This window comes from Neovison vison, chromosome 6 (genome assembly GCF_020171115.1).
Source record: "Neovison vison isolate M4711 chromosome 6, ASM_NN_V1, whole genome shotgun sequence".
NCBI classification, from domain to species: Eukaryota; Metazoa; Chordata; class Mammalia; order Carnivora; family Mustelidae; genus Neogale; species Neogale vison.
The window spans coordinates 166,154,397-166,169,781 of record NC_058096.1 but is presented as its reverse complement, the minus strand read 5'-3'; the positions used below and the strand labels follow the sequence as shown (position 1 = coordinate 166,169,781).

The 15,385-nt window shown below is 47.7% G+C and overlaps 1 protein-coding gene across 2 annotated transcripts in view; it reads right to left on the bottom strand.

Annotated features, from left to right (window-relative positions):
• EEFSEC (eukaryotic elongation factor, selenocysteine-tRNA specific) overlaps window positions 1-15,385 on the bottom strand; it is a 250,791-nt gene that overhangs the window by 162,855 nt on the left and 72,551 nt on the right. The gene's annotated exons all lie outside the window — the stretch shown is intronic.

The following is a 15,385-nucleotide window of genomic DNA, read 5'->3' as shown; positions in this document are numbered from 1 at the left end:
TGTGCAGTCATTTTACCAAAATAAAAGTGCTATTTTGGGTATACAGGAATATGCAGATATTTACCCCTTCGCCCCAGAAGGGATTTTCAGGATCCAATTATTATCATGGTGATACCGAGGAAGCCTGCTCTGTGGGTGACCAATGACCCAAGCTCACCCCTGGGAAAGGAGGGAAGGTGAAGAGAGGCAGTCTTTCCTGTTGGCACATTTACCATGTGCGCTCGTCAACCACCTAGTCTCCACAACCAGTGTTTCAGATCAGGTGGGACTCAGAGTCTTGGGGTGCCTTGCTCTAGACCAATGGGCACCAAAGGCCACCAGACACTAGGGAGCCTAGCTCCGCTACTAAAGCACTCTTTCTTGGCCACCTCTGACCTGTACTGTTCCTCCAGCATCCCCCAGGAGAAAGAGTAGGTGTCTCAGCTCTAGGCAGGCCTCAGAGTGTCCCAGCTATCCTTCCTGCCCCTTTGCTCTGCCCTCCCCAGCCCCTTCTCTACCTCACCCTGTCCCAGGGACAGAGCGGAGCTGTGGTCAAAGGGGCCTGGCAGGGCAGGCCAGTGCTCACAGAAGGCAGCACTGGCATTTCCCTTATCCTACCAGGCAGTAGGGCCTAAGCCTTGCTACAGCCATGAGGGGGGACGGGGGATATACTGGTTCCATTACCTACACTTTTTCAACCACTGAGGCCTAAAAACCTCACTTCAAAACAATGAAGACCCCCATTCATATCTACCAAATCTGGGATCCATCTCTATTGTGGCCCCAAACCCCATAATGCACACGTCAGGCCCGCATCAACTGCCCCCTAATGGGAAAAACTTGTCCTTCCCCTGGGACTTGCCCCTGTGAAATCCAAACAGCCTCCCAGAAGGAACTTTCTACAACTATATGGCTGATTCATAACACTGAGCCAGGTTCAATCAGTACCACCTCTATGAAAGCCAATTCGGAAAGAGCTATCAGAATTCACATGGTCTTTGACCCAGCCAACACCACATACATGTTCGTGCTTGTTGTAGGTACAGCTGGGAAACAGGCAAATGTCCATCAGCAGGGGACATGTAAAAAAAAAAAAAATACTGTTACCTCCATGCAGTAGAATACTATCCAGCCATGAAAAGGAATGGAGAAGCTCTTTATTTACTACTACAGAACAGTCTCAAAGGGGAAGTGAGCGACAAGAACAAACAGCGGAACAACGGCATCTGTGTCAAAAGGTGGGGAAAGGTGTGTATATGTGCTGTGAGTGATCGTTTCCATGTGCATAAAATATGTCTGAAGGAATGTAAAAGAAACAACTAACTTTTGGTTGTCTGTTGGGAGAAGAGCTAGGTGACAAGAGATGGCATGGAGTTAGAAGGAGACTGACTTCATCTTCTTCTGCACCTTTTTTTTTTCCTGTTCGTCATTTTTTAAAATTAATTTATTTATTTTCAGAAAAACAGTATTCATTATTTTTTCACCACACCCAGTGCTCCATGCAAGCCGTGCCCTCTATAATACCCACCACCTGGTACCCCAACCTCCCACCCCCCCGCCACTTCAAACCCCTCAGATTATTCTTCAGAGTCCATAGTCTCTCAATTCACCTCCCCTTCCAATTTACCCCAACTCCCTTCTCCTAACACCCCTTGTCCTCCATGATATTTGTTATGCTCCACAAATAAGTGAAACCATATGATAATCGACTCTCTCTGCTTGACTTATTTCACTCAGCATAATCTCTTCCAGTCCCGTCCATGTTGCTACAAAAGTTGGGTATTCATCCTTTCTGATGGAGGCATAATACTCCATAGTGTATATGGACCACATCTTCCTTATCCATTCATCCGTTGAAGGGCATCTTGGTTCTTTCCATAGTTTGGTGACCGTGGCCATTGCTGCTATAAACATTGGGGTACAGATGGCCCTTCTTTTCATGACATCTGTATCTTTGGGGTAAATACCCAGGAGTGCAATTGCAGGGTCATAGGGAAGTTCTATTTTTAATTTCTTGAGGAATCTCCACACTGTTCTCCAATGAGGCTGCACCAACTTGCATTCCCACCAACAGTGTAAGAGGGTTCCCCTTTCTCCACATCCTCTCCAACACATGTTGTTTCCTGTTTCATCATTTATTTTTTAATAACTTTTTATTTTTTATCAATATACAATGTATTATTAGCCCCAGAGGTACAGCTCTGTGAATCGCCAGATTTACACACTTCACAGCACTCACCATAGCACATACCTTCCTCTATGTCCATAACCCAACCACCCCCTCCCTACCCCCCTAGCCCCCCCTGCAACCCTCAGTTTGTTTTGTGAGATTAAGAGTCTCTTATGGTTTGTCTCCCTCCCGATCCCATCTTGTTTCATTTTTTCCTTCCCTACCCCAAACCCCCCACTTTGCCTCTCCACTTCCTCATATCAGGGAGATCATATGGTAATTATCTTTCTCTGACTGACTTACTTCGCTCAGGATAATACCCTCTAGTTCCAACAACAGTCGTCGCAAATGTCAAGATTTCATTTCTTTTGAAGGCTGCATAGTATTCCAGTGTGTGTGTGTGTGTACATACATATATATATGTATATATATACACCACATCTTCTTTATCCATTCATCTGTTGATGGACATCTAGATTCTTTCCATAGTTTGGCTATTGTGGACATTGCTGCTATAAACATTTGGGTGTACGTGCCCCTTCGGGTCACTACATTTGTATCTTTAGGGTAAATACCCAGTGGTGTGATTGCTGGGTCGTGGGGTAGCTCTATTTTCAGCTTTTTTGAGGAACCTCCATGCTGTTTTCCAGAGTGGCTGCACCAGCTTGCATTCCCACCAACAGCGTAGCAGGGCTCCCCTTACTCCGCATCCTCGCCAGCATCTGTCATTTCCTGACTTGTTAATTTTGGCCATTCTGACTGGTGTGAGGTGGTATCTCATTGTGGTTTTCATTTGTACTTCCCTGATGCTGAGTGATATGGAGCACTTTTTCATGTTGTTCTGCACCTTTTTTTTGAAGATCTTTTTATTTGAGAGCAAGAGTGTGCATGCACATGAGTGGGGGGAGGGGAGAAGGACAGAGAGAGAATCTCAAGCAGACTCCCCAAAGAGCATGGAGCCTGACTCAGGATTCGATCTCACAACCCTGAGATCATGACCTGAGTTGATATATCCAGAACCAGACACTTAAATGACCGAGCCACCTAGGTGCCCTCTTCCATACCTTTAATTTTTTTTTAAGTTTATTATTTATTTGAGAGAGAAAGACACAGCAAGAGAGGGAACACAAGCAGGGAGGAGGGGTAGAGGGAGAAGCAGGCTTCCCACTGAGCGGGGAAGCCCGATGTGGGACCTCAATCCCAGGACCCTGAGATTGTGACCTGAGTTGAAGGCAGACACCCAACCGACTAAGCCACCCAGGAGCCCCATATACCTTTAAATTTTAAATAGAGGCATGTACAATCCACTCAGAAATAAACAAAATTATGTAAATACACAACTAAAGAAGGAAATAAAACACTGATCTGTGTTTTTCCCCTGCTAAGAGCCCTCTTACTGAAAGGGAATGCGTGGTGTGACTTTGGGCCCCCCTTCTAACTCGTAGTCCAGGTACACTCTCCCTGCACTGAGCACCATGGTGCACCTCACAGAGGCCTTCCCGGTGCTCCCTTCCCTGCCCCAGGGGCATATGCATACACCGGTGAATACACAGAGAGAGAGAGAGAGTGTGAGCCTGAGCCTAGCCCACCCCAGAAGATGTGACCTTTCCTCATGTCCTCCCACCACAAGCAAATCTGTCATCAGTCACAAGGATGTGTGGCCAGGTGTTGAGGGAGGGCGGGACAAAGCATGCAGGTGAGTGGGAGAAGTGGGTTCCCAGCCTGTGAGCCATTCTCTGGGAAGACTAGAGAGCCACCTTCACACAAAACGGTCGCAGCGCCCGACCAGCTGACCCCCAACTCTAGTGGGCAAAGCGGTGCCTACAAAGCCAAGGCTACTCTATCCCATGGATGACATAAGGACTTTTCAAGAGTAATTCCAACTGCCTGGTCTCCCTCTAGAACCTAAACATCATTCCCTACCTAACGCAGACTATCACCGACCCCACTATACAGACGAGGAGTTTGGTCACTTGGTCACTTGGCAAGTAGGTGTTAGAGGAGCAATTTGAATGCTGACACCTGTTCCCACCTATGTGCCACATGGCCTGTCCTTCCGCATGGGGACCCAGCCCCTCTCCGGCCTCTTCTCCCACAGTCCTCACCTACTCCCTGCTTTATACTGAGCATCAAGTCACACCCCACGATTATTCTCACCCTTCCCTGCCCTGCTTTTGCTCCTGCTCCCCTACTCAGACTTCACCTGCCCCCGGCCCTTCCTCCCTGCTGACACCAATGCTCAGAGCTTACAGACCGCAGCCTGGGCTGTCGGTCTGGATTTGCAGCACCCAGCACAAGACCCAGCTCAGGCACAGCCTGGGCAATCTTTGTTGGGCTGACTTGAGCAAATGATAGCTCCCCCCCATGTCCCGACTCTGTTCTTTCTCGGAGATTCAGTTCCTTGTTGGTATATAACACTACCCAGGAATGCCTTTGTCTGGGCCCAGTAGCTGGAAAGAGAAGGACTCGTGAATTCCAGGCATTTAGCCAAGCTCACGGATGATGCCTGTTGGGCTCCTGGGGACAGAAATGAAACTGGCCTGACAGACCCAGGAAGACAAGTGCAGCCAGGCCCTAAACACTCAGGCTGGTCAGGATTTCCTCTGTGGCCTTACTCCAGCATCTACAAGCCGCCTTTGTTGTGAGAGGCACACAGCTCTACTCCAAAAGGCCAGGCTCTCCATCAGACCTGTTGCAGCATAGCCAACATCAGGCACTTCTAAGGAAACCAGAGGTCACGGCGACTTGACAAGTCCCACTGAGAACCAGGGGTCAGCAGCAGGCAACTCTGCCCACTGCCCAGCAGCAGCTCTAAGTCACTCCCGCTTCTTCATCAAACTTTTGATCAGTCGACAGGAAGTGACATAACTGGCCCGTCTTGTCTTTTTCAAAATCCCCAGTATTGCCACAAAATGAATCAAACAGTGTCATTCCCAATTCCCACGAACCCGGAGTAGGAAACCATTCTGAGAGGAGAGGGGCACAGAGAGCGAGTGGGCGGGAAACACAAGTCAGGAACTTGCAGCTTACAAATGACCCTCTATATTTTTCCGACTATCAGGGCTTTTCATCTAGTTGTTCTGACTATAGATCCCTTTAAAGGTTTGCAGAATAATTATAACAGGGTTAAAGTTTCTCAGTACTTTAAAAAGTTAGTAATTTCCAATTCTGTAGATTATACATCTTAATCATTTCAAAAATAAAAAATAAAGAAAAACTAACAAAGGTCAGCATTTAACAAAGTGTAAGTTATCTGTGAAATGTAATTTTCTTTCTAAGACTCCAGAAAAAAAATGTGTGTTCAGAGAAAAAATGTTTCGGCTAGAGAAACAACATAAAACTTGAAACATTTTAGCAAGCTCAAAATCACATCTTTAACCATAAAATTTGATTTTTTTTCATCAAAAGCTATGAACACCCAAAAAAGGAGAAAATAATATTAAATCTAAAATAAAGAGAAATGTATTTTTAACTGGTGACTTACTAAATATTCAATAAACAATATAAGTATATTATCATCAATAATATACAACTCGAGTGGCCATGTCTATCTTATTATTATAACCCAAATGCATCAGAACTCCATGTGCCTCAGTGTCCTCGCGAGCTTCGTGAGCGTGGGGATGGGAACGAGCCCAGCCAGTGGGCCGCAGTGAAGACTAAAGGACACATCACGTGGGGAGGGCTCAGAACAGCACCTGGGCCATAGGAAATCTTCAATAACGTAAACTGCTCTGATTGTTTTTCCTTCTACAACTCCACTGTGGCAAGCACATGGTAGTCTACAGATTTGCTTCTCTTCACTGCACCTCAACTTTGCCATGTGGTTATCACAGATGACAAAACAAAGGCTCAGAGAGGTGAAGTAACCAAGTCAAGGTCAGGAGCAAGAACTCAGTCAGAGCAATGTGAACTTGGGCCCACCGACTTCTTTCTACCAGAGCATCCTGTGGCCCTGAGCAATCCTGTGTCCAGAGTGAAGAGCTCACTCTGTACATGGTTGGGGACACATATGCATGCCCCTGTGGGTGTAGGAGAACAGCAGAGCAGGGGTCCGAAGTGCCCCTCGGGGCCCAGGGCAGGAGGAGAAGCTGCAGTTCCACAATCCAAAGGTGCTATCATTATTGCTATTGTTTTAATTCATTTATTCAACGTATTGCTTGTTTCTCCATTTTATGGGCAAGAAGACTGAGGCTCAGGCAAAACTTGCCCCAAGCTGTCCAGCTACGATGAAAACCCACTACTGGATTGACACCAATATACGCTCCCCTGCCCTGGCCCTGAGGCTCTGCCAGGAGGGGTCAAGACTTCCATCACATGGCGGCCACTTGGCCCCCTTATGGAGAGTCCACTCAGGTGTGTGTCCATTTTGTGCATCTCAGTTTTCCTCCCTTTGCATACTGTCCCCAAAGTACAATGACCTGGATTTCCCCCTTTCAGATTCTTACTGGCACAACAGAGTGCACATCAGTATATTGGGGATGTCTGCCTTACCTCCGCAGCACAGAATCAGAGGGTCTGGAAGTGGAGGGAGCTTAGCAAAGAAGGTCAATGTCCAGGTGGGGAGCCAAAGACCACATGTGGGAGGAAGAGGTGAGAGCAGGACTTGGAGGCACCCAACCAGGCATTCAAACCACAGCCCCACTGGGTGGCCTCCGCTTCCTCATCTGTAAATCAATCTAAACAAAGATGCCCACTGCAAGAGGCTGGCAGGGGACTCAAAGGGGTAAGGCCAGCAGAGTTCTCACTAAGCGGAGCTGCATTTAGGGCTGTCAGTGCTGAGCCAAGCTCTCAGTCCAGCCTCACATTCAGAGTCGCACTGCTCCCACCTGTCCAGGAGCCCCCCACTCCCCCGCAAACACATGTGGACAAAGGAGTGAGGTTACCAACCGATGTGGGGTATGGAGAAGGAAGAGCCTGCCAAGCGGTCAGGTGTGGGGTCCCCATGGCCTCCATGGGCCTAGCACCCACCTGGGCACAGGCGACATGTCTGACTTGCACACACTGTCTGCCAGCCCCTCTCCTCGCCCTCCCTACCTCTCTCCAGGACCTGCCTCCCTCACTGGAATCACATATTGGCAATGTCCCATGCCACTACACAATTGCCATGGTCACTCTGCCCACTGTAGGATGTGCCGGGTGTCCAACAGACTGGAGGCGCTGGCCAGGCCCAGCCCCTCCTGTGTGGGATCACAAAGCCCAAGGAGGTCCCAGTCACAGGAGGAGGCTCCAATGCCTGTGACCCTTGTTCCTCCCAGATGATCGTTTTCATGAACATCTTCCAAGGGAAGTTTTTTTTAACACTATTTACCCTCTCTGAGCTCTAGTTCCTCATCTGTAAAACAGGGACCATAACTCCATTTTGATTCCTATGGACCTGGTGGAAAATCTGACACAGAGGTTGGAGGCAGCCCAGAGGGACGGCATACTTGCAAGTGGGACACGTGAGCAAAATAATCCTTAGTGGGAGTTGCTGCCCTTTAGTGGGAGGAAAGCAGCAGCGGCCTGGAAACCCACCTGCAGTGCCCTGACAGGCACCAGAGAGATGCAGGGCAGGGAGGCAGGGAGTCCGATCCGCCAGTCCCCAAGCACAGGCACCCCTTCCCCCCTGTCAGCTTCATAGCCTCAGGCAGCCAGACCTCCTGACCTCTCAGAGTCTGGGATTCCTCCCCTGTAGCCTGCCAACCCAGAGACCAACATGTTAAGAGGCAAGGGCCTGCAAAGCACGTGGCACATACTAAGTGCTCAGTAAACACAAGCTGCTATCCTATCAGTATTGTATTGTGATTCCCGGCACCATAAAAGCTCCAAAGGGACCATCTCCTTCCTGCAAAGGCCCCATGCCCTTTAAAGGCTGAGAAGAACAGAGAATATTAACAGCAGCATGGAACAAACACTACCAATACCTGCCCCAATCCAGCAGTATCCACAATAGTGTCAGTATCCACGTGATAGTATAGTGATAGTGACAGATATAGTGAAAGTGACAGTATCCACTATAGTGCCACAGGGGGCACTGGTGAGTGCCAGCCATAGCAGCAAGCCCTGTGCCCGCCAGTGGGCAGGAAGTCCTTATTGTTCTAACCCAGCCTGCAAAGTTAGGGTCCTCCACAAACATCTTGCCAAATTCCACCAGACCAGCAGGGAGACACCCAAGCAGAAGAACCTGGGCAGGCAGGACTGGACATCTTCAATAAGTCATCAAGGTCCCACGGCACATTAACAACCCTGTCTGTCCCCAAACTCCCTACTGCCTCATACCCTGGCATTTATGCCACCTGCCGGCTCCTAACAGGCACACGGGCTCACAAGCCCCACTTGATGTGTGTTTGCTCTGCCCTAACCAAAGCCCATGAGGAGGAGACTCTCCCATTTTAATACAGAGAAATCTGAGGTCTCATCACATCACAGTAAACAGGAGAGGCAGGGCTAGAACCCAGGGCTGACTAACTTAAAAATGTCTTCCTTTTCTACTGCCAGCTGCCTCTTGGCCATTGCCGCATCTCCTGGGAACTCTCCAGCATCATGAAGAGCAAGCCGGAAAGGCCCTAAGGATGGGAGGAGGAAGGAGAGCTAAAAAGGTGTAAAGACAAGCCGCCAGCGTCCTCATCCTCTAGGACGCATCCCAAACCAGAGGCGCGGTCCTACAGGAGGCAGCGAAAGGAGGCATTCATCAGCACCTAAAGAAACCCCGGAGGAGAACAATGGGAGCGATGTTAGCAGTGGAAGAACAGGGGAAACAACAAAGAGAGCAAGAGACCAAGGAAACAAATACACAGCTGCTGACAAGACCAGACAAATAGAGGTGCTGGGCCCCCGCCAAAAGGAAGAAAAGCCAAAAAACAATAAACGCTGGAGACTGGTGGCAAAACCCCCACAGAGCTGAGGGAGGGCAATGGTGCGGATAGACTCACGGGCTGTGAGATTGAGATCGGGTGAGTAGCCTTCCTTCTCTGGGCCTCCCTGTCCACATGTGTCAACCAGGGGATGGAGGTGGGGAGAAGTACTCACCTGGGACACAGGGACAGCCGGCAGCCGTCTAGATAAAACTAAAGTTGAGGCTCTACCTCACATATCACACCAAAATAAATTCCCAAGGACCAAAGCTTTAAAAATAAAAATATAGGGGCATCTGGGTGGCTCAGTGGGTTAAAGCCTCTGCCTTCGGCTCGGGTCATGGTCCTGGTGTCGTGGGATCGAGGCCCGCGTCGGGCTCTCTGCTCAGCAGGGAGCCTGCTTCCTCCTCTCTCTCTCTCTCTCTCTCTCTCTCTCTGCCTACTTGTGATCTCTGTCTGTCAAATAAATAAATAAAATCTTAAAAAAATAAAAATATAAATATAAAACCATAAAAGTCCTGGAAGAAAACACGTGAAAAAAATTTTTATGATATTAAAACAAAACCTACCTAGGAAAGACACAAAACCCAGAAAGATAGAAAATAAACAAAACAAAATAAAACAAAAATGAAAGACTGACAAATTCAACAATATAAAAATCAAACATTTCTGCATGGACAAAAGTATGATAAAGGCCAACAGGACTAGGGACACACCAGCCACAAAGGACTAGTCTCCTTAATAGTTAAAAAGCTTTTTCAAACTGCTAATAAAAAGAGCAATGACCCAATCCAAAATGGCAGCAATCTCTACAGAGAGCTCACACTAAGGGTATTCACTGAGCACCTCCTACTTGCCGGCCGTAGACTGATGCTTGGCACACCACAGATGAGGACATAGGACAGTCTTACAAGAGGGGCTCGCCAGCCAGTGAAGTAGGGCTAAAAGCCAACAACACATATAATACGTGAGTCTCACAGGAGAGGGGAGGATGGTTAAGAGTCCTGGGGGGAAAGGAGAGCAGGGAAAAAATGGCTCAGGAATGCACAGGAGGCAGGAGAGTTACAATTTTAATTCAGGCTGTCAGGATGGGCCTCACTGAGAAAGAGATATCTGAGCCAGTACTTGGAGGAGAGGACCTGGCAATTCACCAGGGGAAGAACATTCCAGGCAGGGGGAGGGAGCGATGCAAAGACCCTATGGGGTGTCAGGGGGTCCGGATGTCCAAGCACCAGCAAGGAGACTGGGTCAGCTGGAGGGAAGTCAAACAAGAAGCAAGGGCAAAGAAAAGAAATACACAGAACTCAGACATATAATAAGATGCCCTACCTCACCAATAACAAGAAAAATGCAAACAGAAATGACGCTAAAGCTCTAGTTTTTTCACCTGGTGGGTTGGCAAAATAATCCCACAATCAAAGGGCCAGAGGAGTAGTAAGTCCTTGCCCTGCCAGGTGCTGCTGACTACATACACTGACACTGAGCAACCTCCACACAACCTTGCATCACTACCCCTATTCAGAGATGAGATTAGGTCACAGGACTGGGAAGAAAGGGCTAGAATTCAAAGTCAAGCTCTCCCAGTCCAGTGTTTGGAGTCATCCCTCCAAACTGACGACACCCTGCCACTAAGAATGTGGAGAGACAGACAATTCTGTCCATTTGGGACATGTGCTGATAAAACCTCTTTGGAGGCCATGCTGGCAATAGCCATCGAAAGTGTGTATTGTGATCTGACAACACCCCACATGCAAATGAGGCACGGTCAAGGCCATTGTTTCAACCTGTCTGCAGTAACCCAAACATGGAGCCAGCCTAGCTGCCCATCAGGAGGGAGGCTGTTACCTACATTATGGCACGACCACATAACAGAATATTATACAGCTACGAAAAAGCACAGAGCAGTTCTATTCCCTGAGTGGAAGTCTTGCCAACAGGGTGTACCCAGTACACTGCCATTTCTACAGGTTGTGCATAAGAAAGTATCTGCCTGAAGTCACTGTCCTTGGAATTTTTAGAAGAAACTTATCACAGTCATTTGTCTCTGGCAAAGTAAACCAGGCAAGCAGGGACTAGGGTGCACGGGGGATCTACTTCTTACTGCCTTTGCTTTTTTACCTTTTAAATTTCAAACTTCTCATATATAATACTGATTCAAAATCAATTTATTTTTAAAAATTAAAAATTAAAAACAATTACTTACCTAAGCTAAGTAAAAGACCAAAATCAAGCATATGAAAAATAAAACACTATTAAATTCTAGCCAGACACATTTGCTGCCATAGGTAAGGAGCTCACAATGTTAAGTGTTAAAGCTCCAGACACGGATCAGAGAGATGGCTTTTCCTTAATGGACTCAGAGGATTTAAAGAACCCCAAAAACAGAATAAGTCTCTTGCAGTGCTTAATGTCTCTTAATGCAATACCTATGTACACATAAAAGCATCTCAGACACCATTCTTGGCATGCATCTCTCCTGCTAGGAAACTCTCCTTAAAGAACCAGACTGGATTCTACAAGTTATAACAATGCCATGTTGGGGGATGGGGGCAGAAGAGAGATGGAGGCAGACCCCATTATGTCCGTCTAGGGGTCATAATGATATTCCGTTAATGACATTCTGTCCTTCCGCAAGATCGATGCAGGAACCAGAGACTTGTCCTCACTCCCCAGTCAGCCGTTGTCAGGCTTGCTGGAGAGCAACCCCCACACCCGCGTACACCAAAACCAGACAACACGTTCAGAGATGGTCCTGAGCACAACTAAAGAGTGGAGGGCATGTGGGAGTTTTCTGTACTATTTAAGGTCTTCTGTAAGTTTGAAATTATTTCAAAATGGAAAAATAAATAAAACAATGACTGGAGTGTCAGGAAGTTGGGAAATGGAGAAAGAAAATGAAGAGCCATTGAATCCCCAAGACCACCCCATGCACACGATTTCAATCAATCCTCACAACAGTGCAGAAGGAGGAACTTATTATTATTAATGAACACTTTCTACAAACGGAGAAACTGAGGCTTGGAGAGATCTGAAGTGACCCTCCCACAGTTGCTCAGCTAGCAAACTGGAGGCCCAAAGTCCAACCCAGAGCAGTATGCTACCACACAGCATGTACCCACCACAAGGCCAAGGGAAGAGGAAATCGGGAGGTGCCAAGTTCAGAGGCTGAGACCCCATGCTCCTCATTGGCGGGAAATACAAAGGAGGTGATCTTGAACGGAAGCATGAAGGAACTCAGAGAGACCTATAAGAGAACTTCCTGAGAGGCAGGGTGAGTAAAGATGCAGATGACGTCTTTTCACAGTCAAAGGGCTCTTTGCCAGAAATGTTCAGAACAGTGCTGGCGGGTTGCAGAGAGGGAGTACGGCTTACACCGGGGTTCCCTGTCCACGCACCACCACTGATCTCTGCCATGCCTACGGTTATTTACTTATGTGGGCTAAGTCGTTTTTTTAACTCAAATGCATTTATATTAAAAAGGACTTTACATGACAATAAATGCACAAAACTCGCCATAAGTCGAAGTTAAGCATAAAGATGAATAGACTGAGAACACAAAGCAATGGGGTGCGATGCTATTGAATGCCACTAGGTAATGCTGGCTGCCCCAGCTCTGAACCAGAGGCCTGCTCATCGCCGAAAAGGGACCAGCAAAGAGCTCGTGAGATATCCTAGCACTAAAGCGAGTCTCCCTCCGACAAAATGGGAGGGACAGGATGACAACTGGAACAGACGTGAACTTCCAACCCTGGCAAGCGGCAGTACTGATCACGGGCCAGGCACCAACCAGTTCCTCATGACCAGGCCTGAGGCCCACCCCTAGGAGGCCCCGGAGTAAACACCAGTCACATTGCCCCCACTCAGGAGGAGAAGAGGCATCTGTGCTCCCTCGGATCAAAGGGCCAAAGGGAACGCTGGCCTCTGCCACCCCCTCTCCGGATGGAGGCTGACGCACAGGTTCTGCTGGGCCATGACTCCCCACTTAATGGAGTTTTGCCTGTTTGCTTCTTTAAGCTACTGTGTCGTAGTCTATCTAGGGTAATCTTTTTAGCTGACTTTGCACAACAGTACAACTCCTGTTCTAGAGCAGTGAAAAGCAGCAGAAAATGGAATTTGAAATGTAGAAATAAAATAATTGTGGTCCATGAGCTATAATTTGATTTCATGCTTTACAAGGAAATGAAAGAAGGCTTCCTTAAAATGTATGGTTTCTGCTCCCTCTCCCCTGTAAGCCCCCTCCCCCCCCCTTTTTAACCATTTTAGGATTTCCTCTAGCACCGAAGAGAAAATAGGATTGTGGAAAATGTTCAGTTCTCAAGTGTCACTGCCACTCAGGGGCAAGCTCGATTTTAATGTGAACTTCCCATTCTGGGTAAGAGGAAATTCTTCAATTAATAAACCGGGTGTGCGGAGGCCAGTCTTTAAGGTTTAATCAATTTCATCTGTACTTAGGATAAAAAGACTGACTATTCTACTTTTTTTCCCCCCTCGTTTTCCTTCTTTAAAAAAATAATAAAATGAATGTTTTATTTTAAATTCTTTGAGGTTCGTATCTCCTGTTTCAGGAAATATTGTCTATTTCATGCGGTGAGTATGAAAACTTCCCCCCTCCTTTCTTACTTGTGCTGAGAATCTTTTTTCAAAAATAACGAAATTATCCTCTGCCCTCATATACTATAACGGCTTGGGAGATGATACGAATTATACAGGATTTTGGCAGACACCTTGGAGTGGGGGGAGGGAAACCGAGAGACAAATCACCAAATATGGATGCAAGAACTTCTTCTGGACAAAACAGCAAGAGGTGGACATGGGAATGTAAATTATAAGGAAAAACCATCCTAGAGCGGCCGAGGCAAACTTCACAGCACAAACCTCCCCTAGGAACGAGACCCCGCCCCGTGGGTCAGCCAGTCTCTCTCAGGGGTGAGCAGTGTGAGCACAGGAAGGCAGCCCAGAATTTCAGAATTAAACCAGGGATCGTTCCCCCGCCACCACCGCAACCCCTGCCACCACCGCCACCTGCCTAAGTAGTACGAATCAATATTGAGACTTAGTGATCAGCCAGAAACACTGAAACCTTACGAGGGACAGAGAATTCCTCAATCTTTGTTACATGGTCACTTGGCACTCTGGGTTCGCTCACGTGTGGGGGCAGAGGTTACAGTCAGGCCCCCCAGTGGAGGGTGAAGAGCACAAACTTTGGGGAGGGTCAGCTAGGATTTAAGTCTGAATCTAAGCTCCACTTACCAGCTGCTTTGTCTCTCACATAATACTTAACCTCTCTGGGACTGTTTCTTCACCTGTGAAATGGAGATAAAACCACTGCTGACCTTTGAGGAAGTTAGGTACCTCACACAGTGCTCACAACCAAGAAGGTACCCAGTCCACAAGAACAGGAGGACCCAGCGTTATGGGGACCTGGGTAATTCAGTGTATCCCACATCTTCCCAATGTGCCCAGGGGGAAAATGCTACGTTTTAAGTCAGTATTTTCACTAAAACTCCATAACCCTAGGGCTCTGCCCTGTCAGTGTACTTTCCAATGTGAAAATGAACAAAAGGTTCACGGTTCAGTCATGGTGGCTAAAAGTTATTGAGGGTCTAAACCTTGCTGGTCACAGTTCCAGGCACTAGTCGTCTACATATGAAAAAGTGGAGGCTCAGAAGAGTAAAGAAAGTGTTCACTAAGTGTGAGGGAGGAGGGAAGACGGGAGGGAGGCAAAAAACGGAAGCAGCCAGTAGGGTGAGGGGTACAGAGACAGTTCGAGCCAGATGGCTCCATTCCTATGGCTAGGTCATGGTGGAGCTGCAGCCAAACCTGGGTCTGCCTGATCTGAGGCCGCTTTTGGTCCATCAGGCCTCCCCCTTGAAGTGGCACCCAAGAGGATTCCTCTTGGAAGACAGCACCCTGTAATCCTGAAGGGAAACTGCAGGAAGTTTCACCAAAAGTCTTTCCATCTCTAGGAACAGGCAGGCCCTGTGTTTCAGGGTACACACATCTTCTTTTCCTATGGAGAGATGTGAGTACAAACAAGGGCAGGTGTGCAGCTCACAGTGAGAATGAGGGCCAGATGTACGAGGCTCTGCAGGGAACATCCTGGATCCCACGTCAGCCTCCCCTGTCTGCATGCCTAATGAGACTTGTCCAAGGGCCTTTACTTCTCTGAGCCTCAGTCTTTCCCATCTGCAGCATGGGGAATCATATATTATTTATAGGGCAGTGTGGGGCTCACAGATCATGAGTGCAAACCTCATAACCCAGGGTCTAGCACACAGCAGATGCTTAACCATGAAGTGATAATTACCAGTGTTCTTGGATGTGAGTTCTCATTCTGACCAATTCAGCACTGGACAAAGTGCCATCCTGGAATGGAGACTGAGAATGATGTTCCCAAACG